Source organism: Mus musculus, chromosome 13 (genome assembly GCF_000001635.26).
Source record: "Mus musculus strain C57BL/6J chromosome 13, GRCm38.p6 C57BL/6J".
Taxonomy (NCBI): Eukaryota; Metazoa; Chordata; class Mammalia; order Rodentia; family Muridae; genus Mus; species Mus musculus.
The window spans coordinates 70,672,347-70,689,825 of record NC_000079.6 but is presented as its reverse complement, the minus strand read 5'-3'; the positions used below and the strand labels follow the sequence as shown (position 1 = coordinate 70,689,825).

The following is a 17,479-nucleotide window of genomic DNA, read 5'->3' as shown; positions in this document are numbered from 1 at the left end:
CAGTTCATGGATGCTTTGTTCTTGGAGAGTGTTAAATCAGTTCAATTATTTGCCTCATTAAAACATCTCCTGTTTCTGGCAAGAGTGACCTTGAGTCACGTTTTGGCCCATTGTAAACAAAATTATCCTGCACATTACATTTGAGGAGAGCACTGTTGAATCACACCTTAAGAATGAAATGTATGAAGCATAGCACTTCTCTGCACTCCCATATCACTTTCCCTCAGGAGTTTCCTGCTGGCTGAGAGCCTGGGGGGGGGGGTCAGTGCTGGTGAGAGGTTTCAGGGGGGGGGGCTTTCTGGGGAGCTGGAGACAGAATTTTGACCCAGTGTGAGTATTCATCTGTTTCTAATTCATCTCCACCTAAAATGGGGACAGGCAGCCACTCCCCAGGAGAAGGAAGACAGGCTTGGAAGGACCTGTTGTCAGCTGCCCAGTCCCCTCCTTGCCCTTGGAAACCCACAGACCTCAGAGCATCCTGATACACACACCTGGAAGGTTACCTCTTGATTGCCCTTGAACCTGAAACTGCTGTCTTAGGACCCAGATTTAGAAGGGAGATTGGGAGTCGTGATTTCCCAATCATGACAAAAGTGGGGGATACCTAGAAAAACTGGGGTGAACCTGTGGGAAAGGTTCCAAATGCCCTACCTCCAACCCCACCCCGAAGTGAGCAAGAAATTTATCTTATACCCACGAGAAGGCTTTGACCTAGAAGGGAGAAGGAAGGTGTTCTCCTGAGGACAGTGGCTTTAGTTTTCTTTTTATGTTACTTAACTTTTTTATTTGTAAAATTCAAAGCCATATGAGTCATCATTAGATGGCATGCAAAGCTGTATCTTTGATAATGGAATTGCCCTAGGGTATAATATAGTTTTATTTTAAAATGAACCATCAAGACAGATATGAACAAAGTACTTGTGCTTTCTTTACCTTGAGGCCAGAAAGGGCTCACAAGAAAGAGTGGATTTCAGGTGTGAACACCTAGAATCTTCTCTCTTCCAAGCATTTCTGAGTGAATACTCAAATTGTCATGTGATATATATGCGTGCCAACCCCTCCTGTGACATGTAGTCATACCAACCCATCCTGTGACATGTACGCATGCCAGTGTTAGAATGACACTGGACATATGACATCTTCTTATATCCACCCAGAGCACTCTACTCTCCAAACCTCAGTGTACAGTTGGCTTACTGCAAACCCAGAATGCCAGCTCCACTGACTTCCTCAGTAGCTCCAGTCTCCTCTCAGGAACAGAGACAGAGTTTCCATCACTTTGGGTAGAATCTGGGGTAAAGAACCAGCTATCTGCCAGCAGGAAGCAAAGCATATAGAAGAAGCACTCAGATGGCCCAGGACAAATGACCACCCAGGTCCACCCAGGGAGTGTTCCCACGGGACTGTGTGTACCCATTCCACCTTCCAGCCTCCCACAGGATGACCTCCACCCTTGGAGAGTTGGTTCTGCCAACTCAAAGTTGTCTGCTGTAGCTAAGTGTTTGTACTTCCTCACTGTTTGCTGTGTGTATTAGGCTCAGGAAGTTACATAAGGTAGATGGATGGGAAGACATGGGTCCCTGTGACAGCATGGAGGTCTTTCCCAGGCCTTACTCTCAGTCCTAGGAGGAGCAATGCTGCCTTTTTATCTTGGCTGCTGTGGACACCATCATAGGTCGCCATCGGCAACAAGGACATTAGAGGGAAAGGTGTCTACTATGCCTGACTTCTCTCATGATCACTGTGAACTGAAACGCCCAGAGAAATAAATTAAATTAAGACAGAAGCCACACCTGTGTTGAATATTCTTCCAGGCTGATTGGCTAATTGTGGAAGGTTGGAATGTTGCAGATCCAGAACAGTTGTTAGGGTCCTTAGTGACCACTTATCAGCCACCATTATGTTTGTGCTACCATTTTGTGACTATGAGATAAAGCCAAAAGGAATGGATTAACTTAAAAGGCCACTATATCTCATCACATAGGAAACTTCAACTTCTGTCAGATCACATCAATGCCTGGACAGGCTGAAGCTTTGCCTTCTGATGTCTCCACCAATGCATTCAAAAGGTTCCTTCCCTCACAGCTTGCTTTCCTGTCAATCTCTATAAAGCCCCGTGAAACCATGTCTGTGTTAGAGCATGTTATTTGTGGTAAGCTGAGCCCATGTTCTCAGGCCACAGGCAGTCTCATTTGGCTCAAAAATAAGCTATTTCATTCCCTTTGAGGTGAGGGCTGTATTTTTGTTTAGATATCTGAGAGCCTCCTAAAGGGCCTTTCAATTTTCCGTTGAGGTAGGTTCTCTTATAGTCAGTCCATACTGGCCTTGAGTTCACTAGGTAGGCAAGGATAACCTTGAATTTCTAATTCCTCCTTGTTTTGTTTCCTAAGCACCGAGAATCCAGGCATGTGTTACCATGCTCAAGTTGTGTAGTGCTGGGATCAACCTAGGGCCTGGGACAAGCTAGTTATGCCCACTGCCAACTGAGCTCTGTTCGTACATAACCCCTTAAACATCACTTTCAGAGAGAACGACTCCATGGATACAGTAGTGATGCCTCTCTCCTCATTGAGGTCCCCAGGGTTTGCAAATCTCCTGTCTAGTTGTTTGCAGATGGACATCATGGTCCAGTCCTGGCTCTAGAGAGCATGTAGCTATCCATAGGCACGATGGTCTCCTCATTCTCTGGGGTATAATCTGGTGTGAGCCAGAGAGCTTCCATGTCTCTGCACTCATCCTAGGTTGGAGAATGGAAGGCAAAAGGGAGTCAGAGTTCCTCCATGGTTTGCTGATCCGGTCTCCTTTGTAATGAAATTTGACACACTTGGCAGTTCCACGTTTTGGAAAGGGTGCTCAGCAAACCATTTTGGAGCAAAGCTGAGATTATACAGGTCTTCTGATGTGAATAAGCAAAGTAACAGCTTCTTTAATTAATGAAGGCCCCACAATTTAATTTCATTTACTCAAAATCCCATGAGTGGTAGCGCTGGGTCAAACACCTCCTTCTGGCGCTGTTCATAGCCTTGTGGGATTGAGATGTATTGTACACTTCCCAAACATCCAAGTGCAGGGCAATCACACACAGTCCTTGATAAAATGCTCAAGATTTCTCAATAAACCAGAGATCACCATTGCCCGGGTTCAGCAGGCCCTTACACTGGCTTCCCATTGGCTCACAGGCTGACTCAGTGGCAGACAGAAGCTCGGCATCTCTGTCTCCATGCTGTGTCTGCCTCATTTCCTCTGCGTCACACACAGCTTGCTGCCATAGGTTAACACATTAACCTCTCAACCTAGCTCAGTGCTTTCTACCTACCCAGAAGGCCAAAGGAACAGAAATCAGTCACTGTCCTAAACCTGTAGCCACCTTGTATTTAAAGAGACCATCTCCAAGATGAAGTTAATTCTTAGAGAGTGTAACACTGTGTCCTTCCCCTTTGAGCAAGATCAACCCCCTTGCATGATCAAGACTTCACATATAGATAAGGACTCCATAGTTATAAATACCATGTGCCCCCTATTTTATCTTAAAGGTCGTGTCAGTACAACAAAGACAGGCTTGGAGTCACAAGACCTCTTATCTGCCCCTCTTCCCAACATGGCCACATGGAGTAAATCTCCTTTCTTTCTCTGCACTACTCATTGTTTTGCTCCGCTTGCTAAGAAGCTGAGCTTAGCTTGTTGGGCTTCGAGAGCTCGTGTTTCTCTAGGAACACGGAGTGCTGCTGATGCTGCTGGCCCAGGGTCCCTGCTTTAAGAACCTGTGACCATGTTCCTTCAACTTGACCACTTGACAACCCCACACCCTCCCCAGCTCTTCACATTGCAATGATGAAGTGTAGGAGGAGCTGTCCGTCATGAGCAGCACTGGGCTCCCATGCCACATGGATCTCAGGCCTCTGTCTTTGAAATGAGGATTTCTGAAGACTTGGGCTCTCAGCTCCTAGACTTGTAGAAAGCATTATTACTAATACTGCCACACTTCTGCTGTGACTGTTAGCACTTCAGGGTGGCATCCTGGAGATGTCAGCTAACAGTGGGCATATCACACCTGTAAGAAACCCTTCAAATTATCCCTGGTAGTTAATAATGTTTGTTTCTAACATCCTGGGATACTGAACTGCCTCTTTCCCAGATCAAATCTCTTTCTCTCTCTCTCTCTCTCTCTCTCTCTCTCTCTCTCTCTCTCTCTCTCTGTGTGTGTGTGTGTGTGTGTGTGTGTGTGTGTGTGTGTGTGTGCGCGTGTGTTTACACTATTTCTGAGGGCATAAGGGAGCCCAGCCCAGTTTTGATTGTCCACACACAGCTGGACAGCTTTCACCCTTTGCTCCCTAGGGGTGAACTGAAATAAACAACTCAGAAAGAAGAAAGCAATTTCACAAAGACAAGGAGGGGAGAGTGTACTGTGTTGCCTCAGGCCAGCTGCTGGGAGAGTGACATGTGCTGCCTCTGGCCAGCTGCTCCGTACAAATAGAATCTGGAAGACAGTACACTGGCATTGGAGGAACTGAGCAGATGGCCAGGATGTGGGGTTTACTAATCCTTAGTTTGTGCTGTGGGGATCCACTTGAATGTGCTGCACCTGTTAGTGTTGAATTAGGATTGAAAGAAAAAACTGGGGTGCTTAAGTAGAGGAGAGAGACCATGTTCCTTCATGCACAAACATGCACAGCTCAGACCCTGTCTAACCCCAACCCTCAGATCAGGCTGGCCTCAGAGACATCATTACTCTATATTGAGGTCACTTCTGCACGAGGCATCCATTCCTTCTGCAAAGGTCCCGGAGACTAAGATCAGAAAGATGCTGATCCTTTCTCTGTGAGTCGCTTAACTCCTCCGTCATAATTCCTGACTGACAAGTGTCAAAATCACCAACCTACGTGCAGTATATAATATAGCCTATATGTGTAAGCGCACTCTTAAGGCTGCTTGAATATATTTTCACAGATTGAAATCCTAACTATCCCCAAATAAATGTCACATTCTTTGAGCTCAACTAGGTTGGCTTTAAGTTATGTAGTCAAGTTTCATGAGTTTTTTTTTTAACTTTTTTATCATTGAGAATTTTGAACATTTATATATACAATGCAATGTGATTATTATCAGCCCTAACTTCCTTCTCCAACTTTCCCCATGTCTCCCTCGAACCTCTGACTTCTTGTCTGATTTTTTTTTTTTTTTGTAGCCCACTAAGTTAGTGCTGCCTTGAAGGGCATTGTTGATACCGTTTTAAAAGAACATTTCAACCTTAAAGAAAATTATAAGAAATTGAGTTAGAACATTATGTGGCTTTTTGCTCTGAATCTGCTAATGATGCTTTTCCATTTGCTTCTTCACAGTGACAAGATGACAATGGAATTCTTGGCTATGCAATAATACATATGCACACACACATGCATGAGAAAGAGAGAGAGAGAGAGGAGAGAGAGAGAGAGAGGAGAGAGAGAGAGGGGAGAGAGAGAGAGAGAGAGAGAGGCAGAGGCAGAGATCTACACAGACAAATATCCTGATCTAAGGAATAGCCCTACTCCTCCCAGAGACAGCACACCCAAACAATATTAGTTGTAGGATTCGTCTTCACAGGATGCATATATAGCAATGATAAAGTGCAACTTACGAGCAAGGGACAGTAAGTAAGCAATAAGTAGCAACCACAAATCATAATACTGTGTGGGTGGAGGAGCGCAGCCTGCCTCTGTTCAGTCAAGAAAAATTCCTAGTATTTTCAAAACATAGGGAAGCCCAGAGGGAAGTAAAATCACAAAGTTACAAATGAAGCATCTCTCTCTCTCTCTCTCTCTCTCTCTGTCTCTCTCTCTCTCCCTCCCTCCCTCCCTCCCTCCCTCCCTCCCTCCCTCCCTCTCCGTGCATACATGTAACTGCATAATTATACAACACATACACACAGACACACACACACACACCACATGTACTGTTTTTAGACTGTCTGAGAGCATGGTAAATCATGCCACTTTAGTGTTAGAAATGGACTTTGATTAAAACAAAACAGTACATTTACCAACATTAACACATTTAACATTTACTGATTTTTTAAAATCATGTGTATGATGTTCTGCCTACATCTGTATCTGTGTATCCTGTGCTTAAACATTGACTGAGGAGGCCAGAAGAGACAGTTGAGATTCCCTGTGTACTGGCTCGTTTCCTGTGTCAACTGGAGCTATCACAGAGAAAGGAGCTTCAGTTGGGGAAATGCCTCCATGAGATCCAGCTGTGGGGCATTTTCTCAACTAGTGACCAACAGGGGAGGGCCCACTGTGGGTGATGCCATCCCTGGGCTGATAGTCTTGGGTTCTATAAGAAAGCAAGCTGAGCAAACCAGTGGAGGCAAGCCAATAAGAAACATCCCTCCATGGCCTCTGCATCAGCTCCTACTTCCTGACATGCTTGAGTTCCAGTCCTGACTTCCTTTGGTGATGAACAGCAGTGTGGAAGTGTAAGCTGAATAAACCCTTTCCTCCCCAACTTGCTTCTTGGTTCTGATGTTTGTGCAGAAACCCTGAATCAGATACCCTGGAACTGGAGTTACAGATGGTTGTGAGGCTCCGGTATATGGAGTCAAACCTGAGCCCTCCTAAGGATCAGCCAGTCCTCTCGATTGAGCTTTAACCATCCCAACATCCTCCATTTACTGATGTTTATCTTTTATCTCACCCACTGCTTGAATTTCAGTGGATCCAATGGGTTCTTCTGTGGCATCATCCTCTTGTCTAAGACCATGGGTAATTGTCAGCCCTTGGCACTTCCTTGTTTTTAGCTATTGTAACACTAGAGGAGAAAAACTTCTTTGTGATGCACTTGAGGCTAGCACTTCTGTGAGGACCATCCTAGAATATTAGACACAACAGATATTTTAGAGGCCTAAGGAAACAGCTCCAAGGTGACAGGTTCATATTGTCCCATTCCCAGCAACCATGTCAGGCAGCCCGATGTCACCCTCTTCTGACCTCTGGAGGTACCTGAACCCATGTGTACACAAACACACACATGTGCATATAATTTAAAAAAATAAAATCATGTTAAAAAGCTATTTTAAATACCAATGAAATTTTTGTGCCTTAAAATGTGTAATTCTGTCTAACAGGAGCTAGACATGGCCTCTACCTCAAAGCCCGGGACTAGGTTTTCATCACCAGTCTGTAATGTTGCCGGGTTTCTTTTCTCTGTAGCTACAATGTTTCTTTAAGTAAGAAATCCACCCAGGAGGGACCTTAGAGAGGTTGTTGTCCTGAAGCCCATCAAAGTACATTTGGCCCGAGTAAATTGAGCTCTCCAGATTCTCCCACCTCAGAAAGGGGCTTTTCCATCCCATAATCCTGCATGTGGCTAGCTCAACCTAGCCCTGTGCTATATAGCAAAGGCTGCCTCTCCCATCTTTGTTTTAGAATCTAATTATTACTGACACGTGCTCTCGGGCTTTGCTTCCATCCTCCACTAAGATCCTTAATTATTTTGGAGTTGGGATGAACCGGGATTGATGAGAAAGGGAGGGGGAGCGGGAGATTTTTACCAGGTTCTCTGTCCCTGAGACATGCCATCACAGTGTTGTAGCATTTCCTTATTTTCTGAGAACAAAACAATCGTTGGTTTTCTTTGGATCCTTCCCACTGGCCTTGAGCTTAGACTATGGTGCTTGTCTCTGCACTTTGCAGTTTATCAAACACTCCGCCCAGTCAGTTTAGCAATAACTTGCCATTCCACACAATGTAGCCAGTCATCCTTAATATCCAAGCTGCTTCCTGCTCTCCCACCATCTCTGGGGCCAGATACTCATAGTCTGCTTTGGGCAGAATCCGGTTAGACTGGTTTAGACAGGTGTCCTGACTCACACTGATTTCAGAAACTTTCTATCCCCAGGCCCTCACCTGCTGCTCAGCCCCAGGACTCGGCAAGCAGAAATTAGGCTTCGGTTGAAATATCTGGTCTTAAATACTTGTTGCCACTTCTGCTGCTGTGCAGCTTTGTTCTCTCTTGGGCAAGTTCATCTGGTTCATTCCTAGGATCTGCCGTCCTTGAGAACGAGAAGTTTTGGAATCAAAACCCACTGGTGGGCTGGGATTTCTTGAGTGGTAAGGAACAGAAATTCAGACTTGAGGGAGCATTTGACAGAATCCAGGTCACCCTGCCTGGAAGAGAAAGTACCTACTAGGACCTGCCTTCCACCCCAAGGTAAATCAAGAATCACGTGGTACAGGCTCATGGAAGAACTGGACAGTTTCTGTTTGATCAGTGGAAGGCAGAGAAAGAAGAGCTGGGCTAGGGAGCCCTGAGGAACTGTGAGTACCAGGAGCTGAAAGTTTGCAGACTTGATGTCCATGGATTGCAGATGGCAACTGACTTTGTTTGCTTCAGTGAGACCTTTCCAGTGACCACAACCCCATGTTATTTCTCTGATACAAGGTCCCAGTGACAGCAGCAAGAGACTGGTGCCAACGAACAGCACCTCTCTCTCTCTCTCTCTCTCTCTCTCTCTCTCCCTCCCTCTCTCTCTCTCTCCCTCTCTCTCTCTCTCTCTGCCTATCAAGAGGAAGGTCGTGGAGAGACAGGCTTTTAGTGCCCATGACGACAGATAACAGGCACAGCCTCTTGGGTCCCGGACTGGATGCAAAGTCACTTCATGATCAAGCTCACCATGACGATGAGTCTGTGTTTGACCAGACTTGTTATCCTGACAGCTTTGGCTTTGTCCTCATGAGAACTCAGCCAAGCCATGAGTGGTGACCACAGATAGACTTAAGAGCCCAGTCATGGACTCTTTTCCCTCCCTATTACCTAATTTCCAACTCCCCTCTGGCATCCTTTTGACATTTTTCTGGTTTGGACCCAATCCGTGGGCTTCACCCATCAGATTCTAAATCAGCTGTGGCTAGTGCCACAATAAGAAATGACCAACCACGTGACCTTCACCCCAGAGTGTCGGCCATGGTCTTCATCACCCCAATATCTGCTTCACACCACAGGGAAACTCCTCCACATATGATCCCTTCACACGAGGTCTTGAGAACAGTCACTGCAGGACCCCTGAGAAGGAACTGAAGGAGTCCAGGTCTTCCACCAGGACCAGTGCCACAGACAGGCAGTGGGAGGAGGATGCTCTCACAGCTGAGGCTTGGTGACCCTTGTTTGGACTTTATGACGAATCTATCATGTTTTCAGAGATGTGAGTATGCCTGCAAAGTGGATTTGAGTCTAAACTCTTGGTTCTACCATGAAGGAGGGATTAGTGGTTCCTGGACCCTGCCAGAAACCCAGCTGTATAGACAAGTCACAGTGATCTAACCTCCCTGGCTATGAGCTGGCCTGCACAGCTGCAGTAGGGGAGCGGTAGCCTGAGGTGTGAGAAGGAGCTTGTGTGGAGTGGGAAGATTTTGAGTGTTTGTGGATTCTGGGGCTGAGCTGAGGGTTTTTGTTTCATGAGAAGAGAAAGAGTTGTGCGTCACCATCCTAGAGGGGCACAGAACAAGCAGAGAAATACAGAGAAGACATGGGAGCTAACCCTTGCAGAAAGACAACGGTGCGGGGGGCAAACAACATGCAGGAGAAAAGGGGGTAGACCAATTTCATCCCGAGGAAGTGACTAATGTTCCAGTTTCAGAAAACTGGGTAATAAAAAGAAACATTCACTAAAAAAATCTGTCTTAAAATATTTGGTAATTTTCAGGAAAGAATTAGAGAAATGCACATCCTCTTCGTGACCAAATTTTTCCTGGTGGTGTCCTCTGGGCCAGCGTCCCTCCTCACACTGCGCATGCTCTTTGGGACTTGTGCAGGTTCTTGTGGGTGCCTCCTAGGCCGCTGCTTCACAACTCCCAGCATGCTGTTCGAATTTCACTCATTTGTGGAATTGTTGGGTATCCGTCCTTTCCTTCTTCCGTCCTGTCAGGCGTTTTTCACCTGCACAGGATCACGGAGCAGAGATAGTATCTGAAAGCAAAGGAGTTTGATCTGCTCTTCAGTTTGCCCTAATTAGCCATTTCGTTTACTTTTTAACAATGGAAAAATTCAGTCAGAAGTATTGAAAAATATTTTGGATTGGGGGGAGGGGGTTGTTTGTTTTGTTAGCTCCTTTGAAACAAAAAATTTAAACGACATCTCCAGATTAAAGGTGTGGCGAAGACTTTTAGACAATAAACTATGAATACTCATATTTTCTCATTTCTCCACAGTAAAGCTAAACTAAACACTCAAGCTAGAAATAATTCAATGAGTGGGTGTCAGTCATTTTAAACATGAACCCTACCTAACTGGACAATGTGTAATTGTTTTCAAATGTCTAAAGCTCACTAGTTTATTAAATCTAAAATGCCTTCCCTGAACATGATATAAAATTAGCTCATTTTTATACAAAGGAATCAATCCCCAAAGTAGCAGCTGTTTGCATGTTCTTCAGTCAGACTCAGTTTTCCCTCTATTTTCATTTTCCTCCACAGCATTGCTAAGGACGATCTATAAAGATGTCTGAGGAGATAACCATTGAGTGAAGTATCTGCCTCACAAGTGTGAGGTCCCAAGGTGAGAGCAAGAAGTTGCAGCATAAGTCTGTAATCCCAGTATTTCTACAGAAGTATAGGAAGAAGACACAGGAGGACCCCATGTGTCTGACAGCCTAGCATAGGGAGTGGCAAATAAGAGATTTTGTCTCAAAGCAGAAGACCAACACCAGAGGCTGTCTACTGACTTCCATGTGCAGGCCCATGATACTGTATATATACACGCATCACCATGTACATGGAGAGAGACAGAAGTGAAGCAAAATGTCCAAAAGCCACAGTGACTGTGGGGCTCTGTATCCCATCTGTCATTGAAAGCGATGATCTTAGACAGTCTACATATAATGACTTTCACACTTGACTGATATCAAAGAATAGTGCGTTCCCATTGAATTGCATTTTGGTGTGTATGAATAGGAAGGACAGGCAACATGGGACATGTTTTGGTCTTCCATGGGAGTTCTGGAGCATAGCATCCAAGAGGATGGAAGGGAACTATTTATCTGTGTGTGTGACTATCTGTCTGTCTGTCTGTGTATGTGTATATGTATGTGTATAGGTATATGTGTGTGTCTGTGCATGAACACATATATGTGAGTGTATACATGTATCTATGTATGAAAACGTGTGTATACTTGTGTATGTATACATGAGTCTGAGTGTGCACATGTATGTGTGTGTGTGTGTGTATGTGTATGTGTGTGTGTATAAGGAACCCCACACACAGCAGCTAATGCTATTGCTTTCTTCCCACTCCTGAAAAAGCAAATGAGATAAGGAACCATGGTATATTTTGAGTAAAAGGTTGTCAGATGTCCTGGACTTTCCCACTTTCTTCTAAGTTGAAATTGTTTCCAATCCAGGCCAAGGAGATAGGAGGCTTGAGTCCAGGTGTTAGGTTGGTGCTTCCAGGAAATGAAAGGGGTACGGCCCACACTCCAGAATGAGGGCATGACAGAGATGCCTAACTGTCACATTTCATCAAAAATATTTCCAAAAAGAAGATTCTGGAAGCTCTTTGCTTAGTCTACTCAGTCCTACTCCCTGTTGCCCTGCATTCCGATGCTCCCTGATTGCGGGTGGGGAGCTTCTGCCTTCTGGAATGGAAGCAAGGACATCTTGAACTGTAGCAGGACTCAGCAGTCATCCCTTTTCTCTAATGCATGGCTTAGAGGATGCTGCCTCCTCTGAAAGGGACTTAGCACCATCCTATAGAGCTACGCATACCAGAGGAAGATCCAGGCAGACTTGGGGGAGGGGGGTATAGGAGGACAGAATTGTCCTCAGTGGAAGGCCCTTGAGCACCTGATATACTCCTCAGATTCATCACTGACCCCTGTAGATGCAGAACTGGACACAGCTGTGCACAAACCCACATCCTGTTCTGGGGACTACGTTCCAAACCCCAAGGGACATGAGCAACCACAGATGCCATATTTCCGTCATCCATATGAATACATGAACTAACATGATATAACTTTTCCAGTGTCGCAAGCACTCATCTCCACCTTGGCCAGAACATTTGTCACAGAGGTAGGTAGGCTGAGCCTGAATTTCTTGTTTGTTTTTGCAGCGTCCCAAGTGAAAGATAGTATGTTTTCTTACCTTATTAAGTTGAAGACGTCTGTCTTTTCACACACACACACACACACACACACACACACACACACACACACACACGTTCCGGCGTTTCTTTGTCATCCAAATGGCTAGTCTCACTACTCTCGTGTTCTGGGTCTCCTATTAAATAAATAAGGGTCAATTCAACAGAAGTGCTGAGATACCAGACAGTGGATATGACTAGCGGGAAGGTAAGCTATAGCACTCAGACATGCTGCCTGTGGGTAATCCATGTCCTTAGTGGGGCACATGGAGAAGATCCTGGATTTTACCATGTTTTCAAGAGTAACTTAAAACTGAGGAATTGCCTGTTTCTAGAATTCCCCACTTTCTATTTTTGAACTACACTAAACACAGGTAACTGGAGCCTATGAATGAGGCTCTACTATTGCACACAAGGCTACTTCTATGAAGACGGATTAGACTGAGCTTCTGTGTAGGAGCTGACTTCTGAGGTAGGAGCACAGAGCTAAGGGGTTTCTTCTGACACTGTGGGTGGCATAGCAGAGACTTGCAGCTCACTGAGATTCCACGGTTGGCCAACCTTGAAATGAAGTAAGAACCAATCGTCTCTTCTGTCACTTTTAGGTTTCTGAGGAAAGGTAAAGAATTGTTTCCCTGGTAAAATTGCCAAACCCAGAACAGTATGTGGAGAAAACCCAGAGGACCAGGAAAAATGTGCATGCTATCCAGGAGGTGGGAGCCGATCCCAAATCATCCTGGAAGCCTACGGACTTCTGTCATCAGCAATATGTTCTCTCGGGCAAATGAGAGAAATTCGCAAGACTCTTTGTTCAACTTAACACAATTTGTATCTAAGTTTGCTGGAGCCTTTCCGTAGTTCCCTACCTAGTTTACTTCATAAAGTGAAATCCTACCCAACAAAGAGGCAGGCTTACAGAAACAAAGAGATAAGACTGTTTGGTCAGAGAGATAAAATCTGAAACCGGGCTCCACTCCACTGCAGTCCTTAGTAATGTTAAAAAAAAAAAAAAAATCCCAAGGAAGCTGAGCCTGAACCACCCCGGGCTGCCCTCTCTCCTTTGCCCTTCCATTCCACAGTCTTAGGACTTATGAAGGATTCAGATTCAATAGGAGCAGATACTTAAGGGGGAAAGAAAGCTCACTTGATTTAAAAGTTCCTTTTATTAAACACAAGGAATTAGTCTCTGGCTGATCTGATGACTCAAGGCTTCGCGTTGGCCCCCTCTGAGGGCTTTGGAAAGCCTCTCGTGCCCACAGCGGATGCAGCTGACCAAACAGAGGCAGCCAGGGACAGCTGAGCATCCCAAGAGCGATGGTGCTTTTGGTGGATTCCGATGTAATTGCAATGCCTCCTCTGCACTGACTTCCCCAGTGCTGAAAACCAGAGCTGGGAGTGTCGGCCTCGTCTCCAGGTTAGAAACATGGCCCCGAATCTGATCATCGTCCTCATATGACCGTTTTCTACATCTGAAGAAAGCTTCCGGAGTGCAGACCTCATCTCTTCAGAATCCACTGCTGCTCTACAGACATGATAATAAGCAATCTCACAAAGAAGCAGGATAGATCTCCAACGGAGCAGAAAAGATGTCCCTTCTGGACACACACACTGTCCCCTTCCCACAGGCAGTGAGTCTGCCAGGTATCTCTAGAAGTCCAGTGTTTGTAACTGCGTTTCCCACGACAAGTGCAACTGTCACAAGTGCGTAGGACAATTATGTACAGATGTGTAGGACAATTATGTGCAGATGTAAACTGGATTTACAACGGACCCAGTGTTTGAACTTTGTCATCCTCAATCATACAAGTCACCTATGAAGAATACACGTCTCTGAGCCAGCAAAGGCTGGGTGGTTCTTGGATTACAGGGCCAGATGGAACCATCTGCTTCTGTATAACAGGGGAAATAAAATTGTTTCCTCCCTAGAAATGACTCCATAACTCGATACAGTAGTGAATGGATTCCACTGTACTAGAGTTTAGCACACGTATGCGCCATTCAAATATTCGTGCCTTTAATGATCATAATTAATTAGTAGAGTGGGTTTGGATCTGAAGAGCTGTACTTGAGCCTGCTGCAGAGTCATGTAAATGCGGGGGGTCAACATCTCTATCTGTAGCCCCAAAACTGTTGACACAGATGTTTGGCTAATCATTCATAGCAAATAACTATTCCCATAAAGGCTAAGATTAGTCGGACTTGGCAATGCTATTCTTTCTTCTGTGAGTCTCATCTGATTATAGATGATGTTTTGTTAGAGCGTATCCATGCAACCTCATAAATGATGTAAAGCCCAAGAAAAACACACAGTCTTCTGCCAAAAACCAAATTAAATACTCATCAGAAAAAATGCAAGTTTGATTTAGGCTCAGGTACCATGAAACTTGCCTTGGTCTATTGTTGTGAGAAACTTAAGAAAAGCTATAAATAAAGTAACCTTGGCACTAATATCAATTTAAATGCACTCGGTTGCCAACGTTCACTTCGCTTCGTTGTGAGCAGATGGCTGTATCATCTCCGTACATGTGGGAGCAGCATCGCACCCTCCAAGAGCAATGAAAAACCAGCCTGCAGATAGGCAAGGTAACATCTCATCTGCATAAACACTTTTCTCACCGTGTGACGTGCGGCCATCGCAGGTGTGGCCAGGAGCTGCTTGTAGATTATCTTCATCCCTTCTCCCATGAGTGGCAGTTTCAGAGTCTGCTATCTGAGCCCAGTTCACCTTTCTTCTTTCATCATCTGGCCCCATGAGACTCAATCAACCACCTTTCCTCCTTCTGCACCGATACCATCTTTTCCTCCAGGTCCCTGGAAACAAGAAATTAACGGTGCCATTGTTTCTGGAACTTCTTCTGCAGAGGCTCACAAACCTTCTCTGTTATTTTTTCTACTACCTTCAGTCCAGGGAGGGGATGGAGCCCAAGTGAAATCTTTTTAAATAATTGGTTATTGTATTTTATTACATTTCAAATATTGTCTCCCTTCCCCATTTTCCCTCCGCAAACCCCCTATCCCCTCCCCTCCCCTGCTTCTATGAGGGTATTTCCCCACCCACCCACTCCGGTCTCCATTCCCTCTCTTATCTCCCAACATGATTCAGGGTCAGGCTCACTCTGGACTCTCCCAGATGTGTTTCCCTCTGGCTATGTCAGCCTTACATCTGTAATAGACTTTCTCAACCACCATACCTAGGAGTTCTTTCTCTCTTTTTGCTTTCTTTTGTTCTTTTTTTCACTCATCTACCGAGGTTGTAAAGAACCAGGGGCTTTGAGGCTGGGGCTAGAATAACCTTTCCTTTCTCATTTCTACTTTTGAAATTTCTTTTATATGTATGCAATGAAATATTAGCCTATCTACTCCCATTTTCTTCCTCAACTCTCCATATTTCTTTCTCAGCATACCCCCTCCCAAGTTCAGATCTCTATTTTGATAGTTCATTAAGTGCACTTGGAGGTGCCTATACATGATGAGTGTTGGAACATAATGGATGGTAGGGTGGTCAGTCCTCAGTCATCATCTTGATGGAGCTGAGGCATATGCAGTAGGTCATGTCTGCTTATGCTATGCCTGGGAAGGTATTTCCAGGAAGGACTGACTAAGGAGGGGGGACCTGCAGACTTCATTGGGAGCATTCCACCATCCCACAGCCCCGAGAGGATAAAGGAAGTAAGAGTTGAACCTATGAGTGCCTGTGTCTTCTCTGCCTGCTTCCTGCGAACCAGAATCTCAATGTCTACATTCTTCTCTCCTTCATGGTGGACAAACAACTCTGACACCGTGAGTGTCAAAAATTCCCATCTACCTTAACTGGTCTTTCTAAGGTATTTGGTCAGAACAACACAAAAGTTATTGATACAGTGATTAAATTTCATGATAGATTGGTATTTTATAAAAGGGCTAGAGGGAACTAGCTCAAGACTTTTTCCCCTCCATGTAGCCTTACAGGATCAACCTCCTACAGAGGGAATAGCAACAAGGAGCCATCTAGGAAGGAAAGCTGTGTCGCTGAGCCATGATCATAGAGCAGACTTCTTAATGTCTTAAGTTCTAAGAAAATCAATTTCTCTTCTTTATGTTTCTCAAACTTAGATGCTTTGTTACAGCACCAAAAATGGACTAAGGCAGCAGCTTACACAGTCTTACCCTGTTCCTATGGGGAAATTTCATTTAAGTTGTCTTTTAGGCGGCAGTGACTAGAACCAATACTACCACTATTTTACTGTGACATCCCGTAGTTGATGTCAGTTTGGAAATGAAAATGATAAATTTATTGCTTTTTCTTTTAAACAAAGCATGCAAAGAAGAAAAAAGATAAGAACAGACAAGCCTTGGAGCCTCCCCTCTCTGCTTAGTCTCTTACGTCTGTGCCTGACTTGCTCCATCAACTGCTGTAGTCTTCCTTTTCCCAGCATCCTCCTCCTCTCAGAAGACCAGTTCAGGGGTCAGCAATTAGGGATCCTCAGCCCCTGTGCATCCTCAGCACACAGATGACTGAGGAAATAAGCATTTAGTTGTTGAGTGTTTTCATTAAGTTTGTGTCTCAGTAGCTGCCCACAATCGGCTACTATAACATGGCACAGACTGCTTAGAGACTTAAAGATGGAGTGCCTGGTAAACTTAGTTTATGGTTTAAATGGTTAGACTTTCTAAAACACTGAGAGAATTGCCCATTTTATTCACACATGCATTAGCTGTTTTTAGTTATTGCTAGGACAAAGTGCCTGGCATAGCAGTGGAAGGAAGGAAGGAAGGAAGGAAGGAAGGAAGGAAGGAAGGAAGGAAGGAAGGGAGGGAGAGGAAGGGAGGAAGGGAGGAAGGGAGGAAGGGAGGAAGGGAGGAAGGGAGGAAGGGAGGAAGGGAGGAAGGGAGGACAAATGCTGTGCTCAGCTGGCATTCTCCTGTTTATTCAGTGTGAGACTCCAGCCTATAGGATGATGCTTTGTGCCCCCAACCTCAGCACACACACACACACACACACACACACACACACACACACACACACATTTCAGAGTTCTCCTCTCTTCAACCAATTCTCTGTGGAGATGGGGGAGGGGTGGCACACTCTATAACTAGTCTAGTTGACAATGATTAAGTACCATCATTCATTTCTTCACTTTGCAAACATTTGAGAGACTTCAGTATGACAACATGGTTGTCACCATGAGGACTGCTGTCCCACTGGGGTCATGTCTTACAAAGTCAGAACAACTTTTTGGAGAGCTGCATTATTTGAATAAACACTTAAGTACCATGGGATAATCCAGAAGGAAGGATTATACTTCAAGCAGAAGGCTTGGTGCTTAGACAACCTGGTGAGTTCTCCAACAGAAAGATTAAACAGCACTGGAGGTTGGCATTAGGA

At 44.9% G+C, this 17,479-nt stretch overlaps 1 long non-coding RNA gene across 1 annotated transcript; it reads right to left on the bottom strand.

The window, feature by feature from the left end:
* Positions 1–9,882: 9,882 nt before the first annotated feature.
* On the bottom strand, positions 9,883–16,704 carry Gm36474. Its single transcript, XR_382636.2, has 3 exons — positions 16,478–16,704; positions 14,731–14,925; positions 9,883–9,945 (listed from the first exon to the last, which is right to left on the bottom strand). It is a non-coding gene; the product is annotated as a predicted gene, 36474 (long non-coding RNA).
* Between the last annotated feature and the right edge of the window lie 775 nt (positions 16,705–17,479).